The sequence below is a fragment of the Mesoplodon bidens genome, assembly GCF_964165515.1.
Source record: "Mesoplodon bidens genome assembly, chromosome: 7".
Taxonomy (NCBI): Eukaryota; Metazoa; Chordata; class Mammalia; order Artiodactyla; family Ziphiidae; genus Mesoplodon; species Mesoplodon bidens.
In genome coordinates, this window is record NC_138164.1 from 9,168,224 (window position 1) to 9,187,374 (window position 19,151).

General features: G+C 35.9%; 1 protein-coding gene and 1 pseudogene across 2 annotated transcripts in view; both read left to right on the forward strand.

Moving 5' to 3' along the window:
* LOC308620398 (olfactory receptor 8B8-like) overlaps nucleotides 1-19,151 on the forward strand; it is a gene marked incomplete at its 3' end in the record, with an annotated part of 57,822 nt that overhangs the window by 15,565 nt on the left and 23,106 nt on the right.
* Nucleotides 8,352-9,299, forward strand: LOC308620395 (olfactory receptor 8B12-like; annotated as a pseudogene). The gene has a single exon. The product of its transcript is annotated as an olfactory receptor 8B12-like (transcript).

Consider the following 19,151-nt stretch of genomic DNA (forward strand, 5'->3'; position numbering starts at 1 on the left):
ATCAGCCGTTCACACTTCCTGAAGTAGTAGCTCTGAGAATTACATGTTCATATCACCACAAGGAACTCAAATATACAATACAATGTTTATTTCATTAAGAATTATTTTAAAAGATAATTCAATGTTTAAAGTAAAAATGAGAACAATGTGTTATGGTGGTGTTTATAACATATGATGAAATAAAATATATGACAATGATCACAAAGAATGGAAGGGAAAATGAAAATATAGTTTTTAAAGGTTTTTAATATTTAAAGAGTACTAAGCTTTTATTTCAGGATAGATTTTGAAAAGATAAAGTTATATATTGTCATCACTATTAGAAACCATTAATAAAATGTGATACAGTTAATAAGCCAACAGAGGAGATAAAAGAGAATACTAAAAAGTACTCAACTAATCTCAAAGAAGGCAGGAAAAGATGGGAAAAAAGGAACAAAGACCAGATGGGACAAGTAGAAAACAAATAGCAAGACTGTAGGTTTAATTAAAAAATTATACTGAATATAAATAGTCTAAACATGCCAATTAAAAGACAGAAGAAGTTACACTGGATAAAGAAAAAATAAAAACCCACTTATACGCAGTTTAAATAAATCACATTTCAAATGCAAAAACAGACATTTTCTTAAAACAGAGAATGGAGAAAGATATACTGTGTAAGAACTAATCATAAGAAATCTGAAATAGCTATATATTTCTGACACAGTAAATTTCAGGACTTGAAATATTAACAAACATAATGAGGCATATTTCATAATAATTCAAGTATAAAGTAATAAAAACATATAATTCTAAATGTATTACACAGAACACGTTTACCACCACCTAACAACAGACCTTCAAATACATAAAGCAAATGCTGACAGAACTGAAAGGAGATACAGAAAAATTCACAATAAAAGTTGTAGGTTCAACATTCCCCTTTCAGTAGTTGATAAAACAAGTAGACAGAAAATCGTTATAGACACAGAAGACGTGAATAACTCTATCAACTGAAAGGAACAAAGTGACATTTATGCAACACCTCACTCAACAATAGAATACGGATATTTTCTTCAAGGGCACATGGACAATTCACTAAGATAAACCAGATGCTGGGACATTAAAGAAGTTTCAATAAATTTGGAAGAACCTAAAGTGTACAGAGTATATTCTCTGACTACCGTGGAATTAAGTTTTAGAAACTAAGAAGAGATCACTGCAAAAACAGTGTCAAGAGATAAGATCATGAAAGAATAGGATTTAGTATCTCTATGGTTTGGAAGAGAAGGAAAGAGAAGAAAGAAGCACAAATTAAATCTGACTAAAAGTTTGAGCCCAGGGAACCATGAGTAGGATGGCAGAGATGAAGAAATAAGGAGTGGAGATGGTAAGGAGCTAGGTTTTAAGCTATTTGGAAATTGGACTACACATTCTTTTTTTTTTAAATTTATTTAATTTATTTTTTATTTTTGGCTGCGTTGGGTCTTCATTGATGTGCACAGACTTTTTCTGTTTGCGGCAAGCGGGGGCTACTCTTCCTTGTGCTCAGGCTTCTCATTGCGATGGCTTCTCTTGTTGCAAAGCACGGGCTCTAGACACGTGGGCTTCAGTAGTTGTGGCTTGCAGGTTCTAGAGTGCAGGCTCAGTAGTTGTGGTGCACAGGCTTAGTTGCTCCATGGCACATGGGATCTTCCCAGACCAGGGCTCGACCTGTGTCCCCTGCATTGGCAGGCAGATTCTTAACCACTGTGCCACCAGGGAAGCCCTGAACTACACATCCTTAAATAACCCAATTTTGAGAAAGAAACCACAAGGGAAATTAGAAAATATTTTTAAACTGAATAAAAAATGACAAAAAATAAAAAGCTAAGCATTTTGTGGTGTAGCTAAGGCAGTTTCTGGAGGGAAATTTATAATTTTAAACGCCTATATTAGAGGAGAAAAAAAGTTTAAAATTGACAACCAATGTTTCTCACCTTAAAAATCTAGAGATAGAAAAGCAAACTGAATCCAAAGTGAGAGGAAGGAAAGAAATGATAAAGATGAGAGTATAAATTAATGAAACAGAATATCAGTAATTTACAGAGAAAAACAATTAAAACTTAACAACTTTTAAGAAATCAAGAAAGTTGATAAAATACTAGCTAGACTCATCAAAAAAAGATATAAAACAAAAATTAATAATATCAGGAATGAAAAGGGGGCAATCACTACAGATCCCAAAGATATTTTTTTAAAAATAAATAAATATTATGAACTTTACCCTGATAAAGTTGATAACTTAGAGAAACTGGGATATTCTTTAAAAGATGCAAATTTGTAAAACTTACAAAAGAAGAAACAGAAATCTGAATAGTCCTAAATCTATTAAAGAAAATCCTTCCCAAAAAGGAAATTCCAGGCTTTAATACTGAATTCTTCTAAATATTTAAGGACAAAATATAGATTAACAGTGATATGGAAGAAGTAAATTGGAATGCAAGAGTTCAATTCATTTAAATTCATTTTCATTTCTTCTTCTTTCCCTTGTATGCACAGAAACATTAGTTAATTCTCATACTAGAAATTCTTTTTTTTTTTGGCTTCTGTGAATTTCATGAATTCAAGAAATATTTACTTACCCTTTGACTATTCTGTCTTTAAATATTTCTACTTGGAACAATTCGTCATTTTCTGTGATCAGAGTATCCTAATTTGTATTTTGACCCCTTTCTCGCAAGCACTGTTCCTCCATTGCCAATTTTTTACTTTTCCTTTTAAAGATATTTGTCAGCATTTTATCATCTAGTCTAAAATCTAGCTCCTTAGCCTTTCCACTCCTTATTTATTCCTTTCTGCCATCCTACTCACGGTTTCCTGGGCTCAAAATTTTAGTCAGATTTAATTTGTGCTTCTTTCTTCTCTTTCCTTCTATTCCAAACCATAGACATACTAAATCCTGTATTTCCATGTTCTTATCTCTTGATGCTATTTTCACTTTACTATTTCCACTGCTTGTGAAACCTTAACTGATTTTCCTGCTTTCAGTCTGTCCCTATTTTAACTAATTCTGTGTACCACTACAGTCTTAAATATTTTTCTCATTCAAAGGTACAGAACTGAATAGTAATGACGATAATAGCAGTAACAACATTATAATATTTTTTGTGTCTTCTATGTTCTATGTAATGGAAGATACATCATTTATGATTATTATCCCCATTTTAAGATGAGTAATTTGAAGCTCAGAGTTCCCAAGGCCACACAGCTAGTAAGTGTCAGAGCCAGGAATTGTAAAGGTTGGCTTGATTCCACATACAATTTCTCATTTAACTGGGATATATTTCAGAGTGAGAGAAGCTGCTACTAATAGTAATTTTTTGGGGACAAGAGATGTTAACTGGGGCTAACCTAAATGAGCTAGAATTTATAGTACCCCACTAATACTATCTTCTACTTCCTCTCCAATAAAGACATAGGAAAGTTGGGCAGTCTGCTTTGGGGACAAAGAAGATGTGTTAATTTTTGTACTTGTTGAGTTCAGGGTGACAACAGGACAGCATACTGGAACATTTTAATAGAGAGGTTGTATACACAAGACAGGGAATTAACAGAAAGATGAGAACTAGAGATACAAACTTAGGAACTAGTAATAAAGATGATGTTGTTGAAGTCATGAATGAGCTCACCAAACATTTAAGGGAGAAGAGGCTCAGATGGTTGAGAACTAAACACTGGAAATTTTGAAACATGACGGGAATAAAGTGGTAAAGAGACAGAACATGAGATGCCTCTATAAGACTGTAAACCCCTTTGGGGCATGAACCATTTCTTTTGAATCACTTTACCTAGCATTTTAATGTGCCAAGTAAATATATCAGAAACCAACTGAACATTAAGTATAATACAGACCATATGACTTCTGATAGATTGATTTAATGTTATGCCTGTCCTTAGACCCTAACTGAAGTCATATCAATTGAAAACATTTCAGCTGTCATATTTTCTCTCTGTACAGGCTCTTCGACTTTTTTTTGGTTGGAATTATGGCTTATTCTTGTATTTCTCTTGTGTGGAGTGAAGGGTACACCACTCTGGTGCTGACTGAAGGTCTACCAGACATTTGAGGGTTAGTGAATATGTGTGAGGCATATGTACATAGACACTGCATTATACAGACATTTTCCACATGAGTATGTTATAAACCATGTCTCACAGGTATTTTAGTGTTAGCAGTTAGTAGACAAGGAATCCATTATACAGAGATTTGAGTTTTGGGAAAGAGTTCTGTGACAAAAGTAACTTAATCAAGAATATTTATTTCTATGTTTCTCTCTGCTTGTACTGGAGCAAGTGAACACTGAAAATGACTTTAGAGAAGTCCTGGTTCACTTGAAATAAAACCTTGATGCATTTAAAATACAATTTCCATGGAAACTGTCTCTGAAGTGACAAAAATCGCAGAAGAGTTTTCCCTGGTGTGGCATCATGCCTGCAAGAACCCTCTAAGATTCCTAGAGGAAAGTGAACATTTAATGAACCCCTAAGCTCTTCTTTGCCCTTGGGTCTTAAGAAGAGCTTATTTATGGTGATTATTCTAATTTTTTGATAATGGATTGTTTTTCTCTATTTCTTAAATATGTGAAGTGGGATTGAGAATAGGGATTGGGATTCATTTGAGTCACTCTGGACCACGGACAATTCTCAGTGTAAATGAGACAGATGAGACTCCATCATTGCTGAGTCTTAGCAAGTGCTCATTGATGTATGTGTACCTACTCATAAACATACAGTGGTTTTAGTTGGGCTTGCTTGGAGAAAGGTGGACCCCTGCTTTTGTGTTTTGATTTCACAACTTCTCCAAGAGGACTCCAGCCCTTAACTCATACCAAAAATATATATAACTCATCTGTTAACTTCCCCAAATAGAAATTTATTTTTTGGATAGAAAATCTACTATCCTTAATATTTAAAAGATCCTGGTAAAGAATGTAGAATGCAAATTGCTACATAGAATTTTATTAGGCTTTATATCAGTTTCAGTCAATAACCTACATTGTGTGATTGTCACTGTCTGAAACCTCAGCAAGGTCTCTTGCCTCTCTATCCTGTTACTATGATCAGAATTTTCTCCCTCACAGCCAGCAATTTGGGATACAGTATTGCACTTAAAGTGCAGGAAAAAGATGTGATGCCTTGGAAAGGTGCTCTGTTAAGCCATGAACATGCCATGTTTTGTTAGAGTAACTGTTCTTATCAGGATAAGCTTTTCAGGTATCTTTCAAGTCATCGCTCAAACGTCAGATTACTCTGCTTAAAGTTGAAATCTGTAATGCTTGTGTTTTCTATCTCTTTCCCTTGTTTTCCTTTTCTTCATCACATTTTTCATGTCACATGTTTTACCTTTTTCTTTCATGTATCTTTTGTCTTCTCCCAATTGAATAAAGCTCCATGAGGGCAGGAATCCTTTTTTGTTTTTGTTTTGCTTTTTCACTGAAGAATAACCAGGTCTTAGAAGGGTTTCAGGGACAGGGTATATATTCATTAGGTACTTGCTGAAGGAATGCTGTTTTTGTTCAAAATCCTTCATCAACTCCACTTTACCTGGCAGGTTGGCTGCAGAGTTTGTTCTCTGCTTTTAGGTCTTGACAAAAGTTGTTATTAACCCAGTAGTGGGACTGCTGGGTCATATGGTAGTTCTATTTGTAGTTTTTTAAGGAAACTCCATACTGTTCTCCATAGACGCTGTATCAATTTACATTCTCACCAACAGTGCAAGAGGGTTCCCTTTTCTCCACACCCTCTCCAGCATTTATTGCTTGTAGATTTTTTGATGATGGCCATTCTGACCTGTGTGAGGTGATACCTCATTGTAGTTTTGATTTGCATTTCTCTAACGATTAGTGATGTTGAGCATTCTTTCATGTGTTTGTTGGCCATCTGTATGTCTTCTCTGGAGAAATGTCTATTTAGTTCTTCTGCCCATTTTTTGATTGGGTTGTTTTTTTTTTTTGATATTGAGCTGCATGAGCTGCTTATATATTTTGGAGATTAATCCTCTGTCAGTTGCTCTGTTTGCAAACATTTTCTCCCATACTGAGGGTTGTCTTTTCGTCTTGTTTGTGGTTTCCTTTGCTGTGCAAAAGCTTTTAAGTTTCATTAGGTCCCATTTGTTTATTTTGGTTTTTATTTCCATTTCTCTAGGAGGTGGGTCAAAAAGGATCTTGCTGTGATTTATGTCATAGAGTGTTCTGCCTATGTTTTCCTCTAACTACTGGGCGTATACCCTGAGAAAACCATAATTCGAAAAGAGTCATGTACCACAATGTTCACTGCAGCACTATTTACAATAGCCAGGACATGGAAGCAACCTAAGTGTCCATTGACAGATGAATGAATAAAGAAGATGTGGCATATATATACAATGGAATATTACTCAGTCATAAAAAGAAATGAATTTGGGTTATTTGTAGTGAGGTGGATGGACCTAGAGTCTGTCATACAGAGTGAAGTAAGTCAGAAAGAGAAAAACAAATACCATATGCTAAAACATATATATGGAATCTAAAAAAAAATGGTTCTGAAGAACCTAGGGGCAGGACAGGATGAAAGATGCAGACATAGAGAATGGACTTGAGGACACAGGGAGGGGGAAGGGTAAGCTGAGATGAAGTGAGAGAGTGGCATGGACATATATACACTACCAACTGTAAAATAGATAGCTAGTGGGAAGCAGCCACATAGCACAGGGAGATCAGCTCGGTGCTTTGTGACCACCTAGAGGGGTGGGATAGGGAGACACAAGAGGGAGGGGATATTAGGATATATGTATCCATATAGCTGATTCACTTTGTTATACAGCAGCAACTAACACAACAATGTAAAGCAATTATACTCCAACAAAGACGCTAAAAAAGAGAAATGTGTGTGAACAAACAACTCATGAGATGGGAACTTGAAGTGGCTATTAAAAATTTGGAAAAAAAAGGTTGTTATTAGTTATCTGACAAATATTTGTTTTTAGTAATCAAGATTAAACTGCATGATCAAGTAGTGGAGAAAAATCAGAGAAAGCTTCTTTAGGTTTAAGCTTGGAGAACGTGCAAATAATTCTTGGTATATTTTAGAGGTGACTGAAATAATGAATATCCTCCTCTGAAGTCCAATACCCCTAATTTTACCCTTCTTGGCTCTAATACTTTCTACATTCCATTAAAATTATGTAAGTACTTGTTTTTATCTATAAAGAATCTCATGAGATCCTAGAAAGTAAAAATGCTGATTCAGAGATTTCATTGTCACTTACAGGGAGGTATTGTAGCCCAGTGATTAAGACTAAGAAGTTTGGAGTTGAACAGGCTAGGTTTTGACTCAACATTCGGGAACTTCTAGCAGTGTATGATCCTCACTTTTAAAGTAGAGATTAATAGGTCTAATATATAAGGTTGTTGTGAGGAATAAACAAGATAAAATTATTTGTGCATTGCCTTAGATACTTGGTGTCATATGAGGGTCCTGGGTCAGATACAGTTTGGGTACATGGTAAGTGCTCAATGTACGGCAGCAAGAATTATTTTTCCCACACTACTTTGCTCTTAATTGTGCTTAAAAAGATATCACCTGAATAAAAGAATAGGTCATTAAAAGCCGTGTCAAGCATTATCAAAGATTTAAATAAACATTTTCTTCTTCCTCAGGGAAGGTGGTCTCTGGAGCAGTATCTTGAGGGAGTCTCTTGTAACTAGGTCAACTGAGATCTCTAATCCAGAATAAAACTCTTTAGTCTCCTGTTATCCATGTGCATTAGGAAAGGATGCTGTTTCATCCCTGGAAGCTGGACAGAGGCTTGGGGCAAAGCCACAATCAGAGATCTTGTTCTTCTGCTCAGCAAGAGAATCAAGATAAACTAGAGGTTTTGATCCTTAAAGTAGAGAAGCAGAAGCAAAGGACTCTGAGCTCCAAGTTTTCACCTTCTTTTCACCAGGGCATTTGAGTTTCCATGAAGGAGATGGATGAGAGCCAGTAGAGCACAGCACTGTGACTCCAAACAGAAGGAGGGTGAATGCCTGCCTGACCTGGTATGTCCTGTAGCAGAGTGGTTACAAGATCAAACGCTGTGAACCAGACGACCTGTATTCATTCACCTTCTGCTGAAACTTAGGAGCACTGGGTTTTGTGCAAGTCACTTGGGTCCAATGTCCTCATCTGTCATATAGGGATAATCAAAATGCCACACAGCATTTAGATCAATGCCTATCCCATAATTAGTGCTCAGTAAATGTTCCTTTTATTTTCTTCGCCATCTCACCTCCATAACTTCCATAATATGTTGCCTCTGTTTCATTCAGTGACTCTTTTCTTTTCCCCTCACAGGTTCTCCTAGGAGAATGGCTGCAGATAACATCTCCCCTGTGACAGGGTTTATCCTCTCAGGCTTAACAGACCAGCCAGAACTCCAGATCCCCCTCTTCTTCCTGTTTCTAAGTTTCTACATGGTCACTGTGGTGGGGAACCTGGGGTTGATAACCTTGATTAGACTGAATTCTCACCTTCATATTCCCATGGACTTTTCCCTCTTCAACTTGTCCTTCATGGATTTTAGTTACTCCACTACCCTCACCCCTAAAATGCTGATGGGTTTTGTTTCAAAGAAGAACATCTTCTCCTATGCAGGCTGTATGACTCAGGTTTTTTTCTTCTGTTTCTTTTATTTTCTGAATCCTACATCCTGTCAGCGATGGTATATGATCGCTATGTCGCCATCTGTAAAACACTGGTGTACATGGTCACCATGTCTCCTCAGGTTTGTTTATTTCTTTTGTGGGGGGGGTCTGTGGGATGGGAGTGTTTGGGGCTGTGGCCCATATAGGAAACATAATGTTTATGACCTTCTGTGCTAACAAACCTTGTCAATCACTTTATGTGTGACACCATTCCCCTCCTTGAGCTCTCCTGCAACAGCTCCTACAAAAATTTACTGGTGGTCTTTCTTGTTGTGACCATTGGCATTGGGGTGCCCATTGTTGCCATTTTTATCTCTTACGGTTTTATTCTTTCTAAGATTCTCCACATTAACTTTACAGAGGGTTGATCCAAAGCCTTTAGTACCTGCAGTTCCCATATAATTGTGGTTTCTCTTTTCTTTGGGTTAGGAGCTTTTATGTACCTCAAACCACCTTCTATTTTACCCCTTGGCCATGGGAAAGTGTCCTCCGTATTCTATATTGCTGTTGTGCCCCTGTTCAACCCATTAATCTATAGCCTGAGGGGTAAGGACGTCAAAGTTGCCCTGAAGAAAACCTTGGGCGGAAAAGTCTTCTCTTGAAAATGATTGAGAAAGGAGCTCCAAAGCTTTATCAATTTTTAATTTTTTTTTCAGTGAAGGAAACAAATGCCAGCCAGTGCTTGTTCTCCTATAGTTAAAGGAAATTTTTAACTTGCTCTTAAGCATTATATTTCTCTACTCCTTACTCCAGCCTAACTATTCCAATCATTCTTTGTTTTATGAAAACAGTTTTCACAGTCATAGAGGGTTACTCTTAAATAGGTCTAAGAAATGATTTAATCCAGCCCCTCATATGACACATTACACACTGGTGACTCATAAATATTTTGAGGTGGCCCATGGACACACATGTACCTGGTGCCAGAGGTGGGATCGGAATCTAGGCCCTTCAATTTGAATCTACTGTGCTCTGCTTTCCTTTAGCCATGCTTTCTTGATCCATCTTTTCCTTGGAAGATTTCATTTCAAAGGTTTGTGTGTGTGTGTGTGTGTGTGTGTGTGTGTGATTTTTTTTTTCTTTTTTCTTTTTGGCCATACAGCATGGCATGCGTGATCTTAGCTCCCTGACCAGGGGTTGAACTCGTGCCCCCTGCAGTGGGAGCACAAAGTCTTAGCCACTGGACTGCCCGGGAAGTCCCTCATTTCAGAGGTTTTTATTTTTGCATTTAAAGAAACCTAATTCTATTTACAGTGATGTCATGCAACTTTTCAGTGGTTAATTTTTGGAATATTTTTGTAAGAATGTTGGAGGTGAAAAATTTGGTGATTTTGTCTTGGCAAAATTAAAAAAAATGTTTCAATATTTTTGGGTATGAAATAAAGTTCCATACAGAATCAAGCATAGTGCCCACTGAGGTGGTGTACAGAGCTCTAAGGACACAGGTTAACTTACTAGACCTTCTAATGGAGAGGTATACAGATTTAAGGGAGTTAAAGATGTTGGATATGAACTTCACTCATTATTTCCACACTAATATGATAGAACTTGGAGCCTCACTTCAAGGGTCTGAATGATGTAACTGAGCAATAGATAGCTTTGGGTGGAAGGGAGACACTAGAGCAGTAACAACCAACCAACCAACCAGTTAGTACGAAGGCAGATGCCGTTGTACTTTAAGGCATTGCATATAGCTATGATCTTTTAATAGTAGGGCATAAGGGAAACAGATGGTGGTCTCAAGACAGGTCATATATTCACAGCATTGGGCAAATGGAGGTACAGCTTTATATAAAGACTCAGAAGAACATTTTTTTTTTTAGTCTGAACACATTATAAGAAGCAACACTATGTGACCTGTTTGCAAGATACTGTGACTTTTGAGCTTTTTTTAGAAAAGTTCTGTTCCATTAGAAAAAAAGGGAAAGTTTGGATACACGTTTAGTTTTGTCCTTTGACATGGTTCTGTTCAATGAGGATGTAATAAAAAGAATGAACGTGCAATGGAGGATTGTGCTTTCAGACTGTACGGCAGAGGGACAATTAGCTTGATTCAGGATGTTTATGGATTGAGGGTACAGTGGGGGTGATGGAGAATCAGTACAATATTGGTAAGTAAAAAAACAATGCCACCTCCATTTAAATTGGAGTGTAAGCTATATATAGCAAAGTGCACCAATTTTAAGTGCTCAATTAATTTTTTCACATACATAAGTCTATGTAACCACCACCTATACCAAGGTAGAGAAGATTTTTATCATTTCAGAATATTCTTGTCTGCCTCTTCCCAGTAAGTATTACTACCCACTCTCTTTCTGGAAATACCTACTATTCTTACTTTTATCATTACAGATTCACTTTGCTCGGTCTTGAGCTTCAAGTAAATGTTAAATATTACATTTACTTTTTAAAAAAATTTCTGGCTTCTTTCTCTCAATACAAAGTATAGTGTGAAATTCATCTATAACATTGTATGTGTAGGTATTTTGCTCTTGGTTATTGCTGTTTAGTATTCCACTGTATGAATATAGAGCAATTTATTTTTCAATGATCCTCTTAATAAACATTTAGCATGTTTTCAGTTTCTGCATATTATTAGTAAAACTGCTAAGAAGGGCTTCCCTGGTGGCGCAGTGGTTGGGAGTCCACCTGCCGATGCAGGGGACACGGGTTCGTGCCCTGGTCTGGGAAGATCCCACATGCCGCGGAGCGGCTGAGCCCGTGAGCCGTGGCCGCTGAGCCTGCGCGTCCAGAGCCTGTGCTCCGCAACAGGAGAGGCCACAACAGTGAGAGGCCCACGTACCGCAAAAAAAAAAACAAAAAAACCCAAAACAACAACAACAAAAAAAACTGCTAAGAACATTCTTGAGCATGTAGCTTTTTTTAAAAAAATTTACACTTATTTATCTTGGTTCTATAGCTAGATGTGGATTACTGGGCCACAGGATAGGCATACTTCTAGGCTTCTTAAATACTAATAAACTGTCTTCCAAGATATTTAAATTGATTTGCACTCCCAGTAGTTTCCAGGTAAGGATGCTCATCTTTCTTCTGAACATTTGTTATTTTCAGTCCTTTTCATCTTACCTACTCTTTTGGGTGGTAGCGCACTATCATTTTAGTCTTTTTTTACATTTCCCTAATAAATAATGATTTTGAGCACTTCTTACTACATTCTTTAGAATTTAGACATCACCTTTGTGAAGTGTCTGTTCAAGTCTTTTGTCCACTTAAAAATAGTGTGTTAGTCTTTTTAAATTATTATTAATTTGAGCTTTAAGAAAGCATATTCTGGATATGAGTTGTTTTTCAGACATATACATTTGCTCAGCCTATAGCTTGGCCATTCACATGGCTATTCTTAGCAATGTTTTATAGTAATAGATCTTTTAATTTTAATGAAGTTCAATTTATCATACTGTTAATGCTGTGTCCTATTTAATCTTTGTTTATTACAAAATTACAAATACATTCCTATGTTTTCTTTTGAAAGCTTTATTGTTTGTCCTTTAATATTTATATATGTTATCAATTTTAAATTAGTTATGTATGGTATGAGGGAATACGTTTATTTTTTCATGATATTATATATCATGAATACATGTATTTTTTCAAGATATTAAATTGCTTTAGGATAATTTATGGAGAAGGCCATCTCTCCTCTTTAAATTGTATTGGCTTTATATGGATCTATTTGATGATCACGTGACAATGTTTTTATGGGACTAGATGGAGAGAATTAGGGTTGGAGCCAAGGTGGTATATCCTACCAGTACAATGTTCCCTGGAAGTGTTAAGAAAAGACATTCTTGTCTTGTTTTGAAGCTGACATTATATTTATCCCTAGGAATTTGATATCTTTTGCTACTTCAAATGAATTATTAAAATTTAATTTTCAATCATTTTTTACTAGTATTTAAAATACAATTGATTCTTACATATTGATTTTGTACCCAGTAACCTTGATACTTTTGTTTATTAATTCTAATTATTACTTTAACAAAAGAGGAAATAGGAAATCTTTTTTTTTGTATTTCTATATACACAATCATGCCATCTGCAAATAAAGGCAGGATTAATCGTCTTAATGATCTTTTATTTTCCTCATTGCACTAAGATATCCAATACAATGATGAGTAGAGGTAAAAATAATGGATATCTCTGTCTTGTTTATGACCTTAGGGTAAAAGCATTCAGGTTTTTGCTCCTGAATATGATGTTTGCTGTAGCTTGTTTGTTTGTTTTTAGATAGCAACGATTAAGAGTGGGTGATTAACTTCCATTTAAATGTAATTTTTTTTCAAGAGCATACATATACATAGTAAAAAATTAAACAGTACAAAAAAGAATATAGTAAAAATAAGCTTTTCTTTCCCTTTAGTTCTTCCATGTCTCTGTTGTTGCCTTAGATGTAACTAATCCTAGAAATGGTATAGGTATATACAAGCATATCTCTATATCTATTTATATTTATTTACATATTTACCTATATATATTTAGAGACCCCTTTTTTGTTTTAAAATTCTATAAAAGGGCATTTAAAGGTGTATCTTCCAATAGAAATGGTTTAGGGACTTCCCTGGTGGTGCAGTGGTTAAGAATCCACTTGCCAACGCAGGGGACACAAGTTTGAGCCCTGGTCCAGGAAGATTCCACATGCCGAGGAGCAACTAAGCCCATGTGCCACAACTACTGAGCCTGTGCTCTAGAGCCCACGTGCCACAACTACTGAAGCCCACACGCCTAGAGCCCATGCTCCACAACAAGAGAAGCCACCGCAATGAGAAGCCCGCGCACTGCAACAAAGAGTTGCCCCCACTCGCCACAACTAGAGAAGGCTGCAAGCAGCAACGAAGACCCAACACAGCCAAAAATAAATAAATAAATGAATGAATAAATAAATGTATTAAAAAAAAGAAATGGTTTAAAGAGGGAGTGAGCAGAGGACATTGCTGGGCAAGAAGAAGAGGAATCAAATACAGAAGAGACAAGGGACAGGGTGTGAGTAGGAAAGAGAGAAAAGAAGAGGCAACACAGCAAACTCATGGTAGCTTCAGTTCTGATAACATTTTAAATTCTCTTGATTTTCTGTCCCTACCCCATGGTTTGACTAACTGTACCTTTGTTTGCTTGTTGCTGTAGTCGGGGCAGAGCCATTGAATACGTAAGGTGCTAGAATGGCAAGCACTTTCAATTCAACAAACTTTTATATATTTGCTCATTTATCTATTAAAAAAAAAAAAAAGGTCGGTTTCAGTTCCAAGAGGTAAAGAGCTTGGAAGCTATCATAGTCATTCTCACAATAAGAAAAAATCTGAACAAACTGAAAAGTTAACAACTCATCTTAGATCCAAAAGAGAATTGGGGTCACAGGACAAACTGACTCCCAGAAAACTGGAGAGAGAGTTGAGAATACAGAATCACAGTTTACTTAGAGCAGAAGCTGCTGGAGCTGGTATACCTGTATTGGTAGTAACACTTAAACAGTAACTGATGAATTGCTGGAGGATGATTATGGACTATCTCGAAATGTAAAAGCTCTTGGAGACTCAGTCTTAGTGAAGCACCAACACTTTTGTGGATTTTACCTCCAGGAACACCACCAGGTTCTCAGGGAAAATCTCCTCCAGCTTTGGGTGGGGGTGGGGGTGGAGTAATCATCTTAAAACACACTCAGGGCTTTCTGTTCTCTGTCTGCCCTTAAGGGAAACTACTTTACCAGAACCTAAACTATGTTGGAGGTGGGAAATACCCAACTCCTGATCCTCCTGTTCCCTTTAGTCTTCCTGTCCCAACAAGTCTTCTTTATAACAGGCTATAGAGCTGAAAGAACTGCAAGACTCAGACTCTAATTGAGAAAGAGTTTCCAGGGAAATCAAAAGACAAAAGGGGGGAAAAAATGACACTAGAGAAAACTGAAGCCTCAGACACCTACAGCTATAGCAAACAGTAAACACAGCATAAATCCTAGCCAGATAAACATAAAACCTCACACTAAAATCCTATTTACCTCAGTTCCTATTACCCAAAACATCATGCCTGTCTTTTGACAAAAAAATAGCAAGATACACTGAAGGGCAATATAAAACAAAGTCTGATGAGACAAAGCAACCAAAAGTACCAGACTCAGGTATAGCAGAGATGTCAGAATTCTCAGACAAGGAATTTTAAAAAATTATGTTTAATGTGCTAAAGATTCTAAAAATAAGCAAGAACAGTGGGTAATGTAAACAGAGAGATGGAAACTCTAAGAAAGAATCAAAGGGAAATGTTAGAAATCAAAACACTGTGACAAAAATGAAAAATGTCTTTGATGGGCTCACTAACCGACTGGGCATGGTAGAGGAAAGAATCAGTGATCTTGAAGAAATGTCAATAGAAATCTCCCAAACTGAAATGTAAAGAGAAAAAAAGAATGAAAAATATGGAGCAGAATATCCAATAACCATGGGACAATTATAAAAGGTATAACATATACATAATGAGAATACCAGAGAAGAAAAAAGGAACCAAAGAAAAAATTGAAATAACAGCTGAGAATTTTCTAAAATTAATTACAGACATGAAACTACAGATGTAGGAACTCAGTGAAACCAAGCATGATAAATACCAAAAAATCTATACTTAGCCATATTACATTCAAATGGCAGAAAACCAGACAAAGAGAAAACCTTGAAAGAAGCCAGAGGAAAAATACCTACCTTACCTATAGAGATACATGGATAAGAAGTACAAAATACTTCTCTTTAGAAACCATGCAAGAGGAGAGTGGAGTGATGTATTTAAGTATTGAAAGAAAAAAATCCCACCAATCTAGATTTTTTATTCAGTAAAATTATCCTTCTCAGAAAAACAAAAACTGAATTTGTTGCCAGTAGACCTGCCTTGCAAGAATGTTAAAGGAGTTCTTTAGAGAAGAAAATATGTCAGAAACTGAGATCTACATAAAAAAGGATGAGCTTTAGAGGAGGAATAAATATAGGTAAAATAAAACTTTTAAATTCTTAGCTGATCTAATAGATAAATATTTGTTCAAATGATAATAGCACCAATGTAATGGGTAATGAGGTAACCATGGTTATGGATAGGTGAAATGAATGACAGCAATGTCATAACGGATGAGAAAGAGGAATTGGGAATACTCTGTTATAAGGTACCTTCTATACCCATGAAGTGATATAGTGTTATTTGAAAGTAAACTTAGATTAGTTATAAAGGTACAATTCAAATTCTGGGGCAATCATCAAAAATACAAAAAGAAGTATAATTGATATGCTAAGAGAGGAGAAAATGGAATAATATAAGTTCAATTAAAACTAGAGAAGGTAGAATGATAATGGAAAGTAAAAAAGAACAAGTGCAGCAAATAGAAAACATTCAAATATTGCAGGCATGAATTCAACTATATCAATAATTACTTTAAATATGAATAGTCTAAATGCACCAATTAAAAGAAAGAGACTGACAGGATAGGTAAAATAAAAGACCCAGTGATATGCAGTCTATAAACAACCCACTTTAAATATAAAGACACAGATTAAAAGTAAAGGGATGGAGTAAGATATACCATGCTAACACTAATCAAAAGAAAGCCAGCTTATCTATATTAATTTAAGACACATCAGATTTCTGAACAAGGAAAATTATCAAGGATAAAGAAGGCATTACATAATAATAAAGGGGTCAATTCTCCAAGAAGACATAAGAATTCTTAAGTGTACATACCAGAAAACAAGGCACCAAAAAATGTGAGGCAAAAACTGATGTAACTGGTAGGAGAAAGAGATGAATCCACTATTATAGCCAGAGACTTCAACACCCCTCTATCAGTAATTGACAGATGCAGAAGCCAGAAAATCAGTAAAATATAGTCATACTGAACAACACTATCAATCAACTTGATCTAACCGACATTTCTAGAACACTTCATCCAACAACAGCAGAATACACATTCTTCTCAAGCTCATATGCAACATTTACCAAGACAGACCACATTCTGGACCATGAAACACACCTGAGCAAATTAAAAAAAATAGAAATCACACAAAATATGCTCTCAGACCACAATGGAATTCAACAGAAATCAACAATACAAAAATAGGAGAAACATTCATAAGTATTTTGAGATTAAACAATACACTTCTAAACAGCACATGAGTCAAAGAAGTCTCAAGAAAAATTAAAAAATATTTTTAATTAAATAAAAATGATAATATAACTTATTAAAATTTGTGGGATGCAGTAAAAGCAATGCAAAGAAGGAAATTTATAGTAGTGAATGCATATATCATAAAAGAAGAAAGATCCAAAATCAGTAATCCAAGCTTCCATCTTAGGAAACTAGGAAAAAGAAAAGCAATACAAATCTACAGCAAACAGAAGAAAGGAAATAATAAAAATTAGAGAAGTCAGGGAATTCCCTGGCGGTCTGGTGGTTAGGACTCTGAGCTGTCACTGCCGAGGGCCTGGGTTCAATCCCTAGTCAGGGAACTAACAAGCCATGCAGTGTGGCTCAAAAAAAAAAAAAGAGAGAAAAGAAAAGAAATTAGAGAAGTCAGTGAAGTTGAAAACAGAGGAATATTAGAGAAAATCAACAAAACTAAAAATTGGTTCTTTGAAAAGATCAATAAAATTGATAAGCCTTTAGCCAGTTTCACCAAGAAGAAAACAGAGAAGACAAGAATCACTAATAACAGAAATAAAAGAGGGGCCAACTATTAATCCCATGAACTCTATGCCTGCAAATTCTATAACTTGGATGAAATAGACCAATTCCTTAAAAGACACAATCTGCCAAAATTCACACACTGAGTAACAGATAACCTGAATAGGGCTTTATCTATTAAGGAAATGGAATCAACAATTAATAACCTTAGGGCTTCCCTGGTGGCGCAGTGGTTGAGAATCTGCCTGCCAATGCAGGGGACACGGGTTCAAGCCCTGGTCTGGGAAGATCCCACATGCCGCGGAGCAAGTAGGCCCGTGAGCCACAACTACTGAGCCTGCGCGTCTGGAGCCTGTGCTCCGCAACAAGAGAGGCCGCGATGGTGAGAGGCCCGCGCACCGTGATGAAGAGTGGCCCCCGCTTGCCACAACTAGAGAAAGCCCTCACACAGAAACGAAGACCCAACACAGCCCTAAATAAATAAATAAATAAATAAATAACAAAAACAATTAATAACCTTCAAAAACAGAAATTATCAGGCCCAAATGGTTTCACTGGTGAATTCTATCTCCCAGAAAATAGATGAAGAGAAAACACTTTGCAACTCTTTCTATGAGGCCAGCATTTCCCTAACACAAAAACCAGACAAAAACATTATGAGAAAGGAAACCTACAGATCAATCTCTCTTTATTATAAATGCAAAGCTCCTCAACAAAATGTTAGTAACTTGAATCCAACAATGTGTAAAAATAATTACCATGACCAAGTTGTATTCATTTAAGATATACAAGAATGATCAACATTCAAAACTCAAATGATGTAATCCATCACATCAACAGGATAAAGAAGAAAAATCATATGATCTCATCAATAGATGCACAAAAAGCATTTGACAAAATCCTACACCAATTCATAATAAAAATGCCCAGCAAACTAGGGATAAAGGAAAACTTCCTCAACTTGATGAAGAACCTCTACAAAAAACCTACAGCTAACATAATATTTAATGGTGAGAAAGTAAATGCTTTCCCCCTAAGACTGGAACAAAGCAAAGATGTCTCTTCTCACCAATTCTATTCAACATCATGCTGGAAGTCCTAGCTATGCAATAAGACAAGAAAAAAAAAAGGTATACAGATTGGTAAAGAAGAAATGAAACTCTTTGTTTGTGACTGACATGATTGTCCATGTAGAAAATCCCAGTGTACTGACATTAAAAACTCCTGGAACTATATAGCAATTATAACAAGGTTGCAGAATACAAGGTTAAGATACAAAAGTAAATTGATTTCATATATACCAGTAATGAACCATTGTGACTTAAAATTAAAAACACAGTATCATTTACATTAGCATCAAAGCAAAAAAGTGCCTAGGAATAAATCTAATAAAATATGTATAAGATCTCCATAAGGAAAAATACGAAACTCTGATTTTGAAATCAGAAAGAAGATGTAAATAAATGGAGATATACTATCTTCATATATAGGAAGACTAAACATCATTAAGGTGTCAACTCTTCCCAAGTTGATCTATAGATTCAATACAATCACAACCCAAATCCCAGCAACTTATTTTGTGGATATCAACAAGCTGATTCTAAAGTTTGTATGGAAAGGGAAAAGACTCAGAATAGCAAACACAATACTGAAGAAGAAGAGGGAAGTCAGAAGATTGACCCTACCCAACTTCAGGACTTACTATAAAGCTATAATACTTAAGACAGAATGCTACTGGTGAAAGTATAGACAAATAGATCAATGGAACACACTAGAGAGCCCAGAAATAGATCTACACA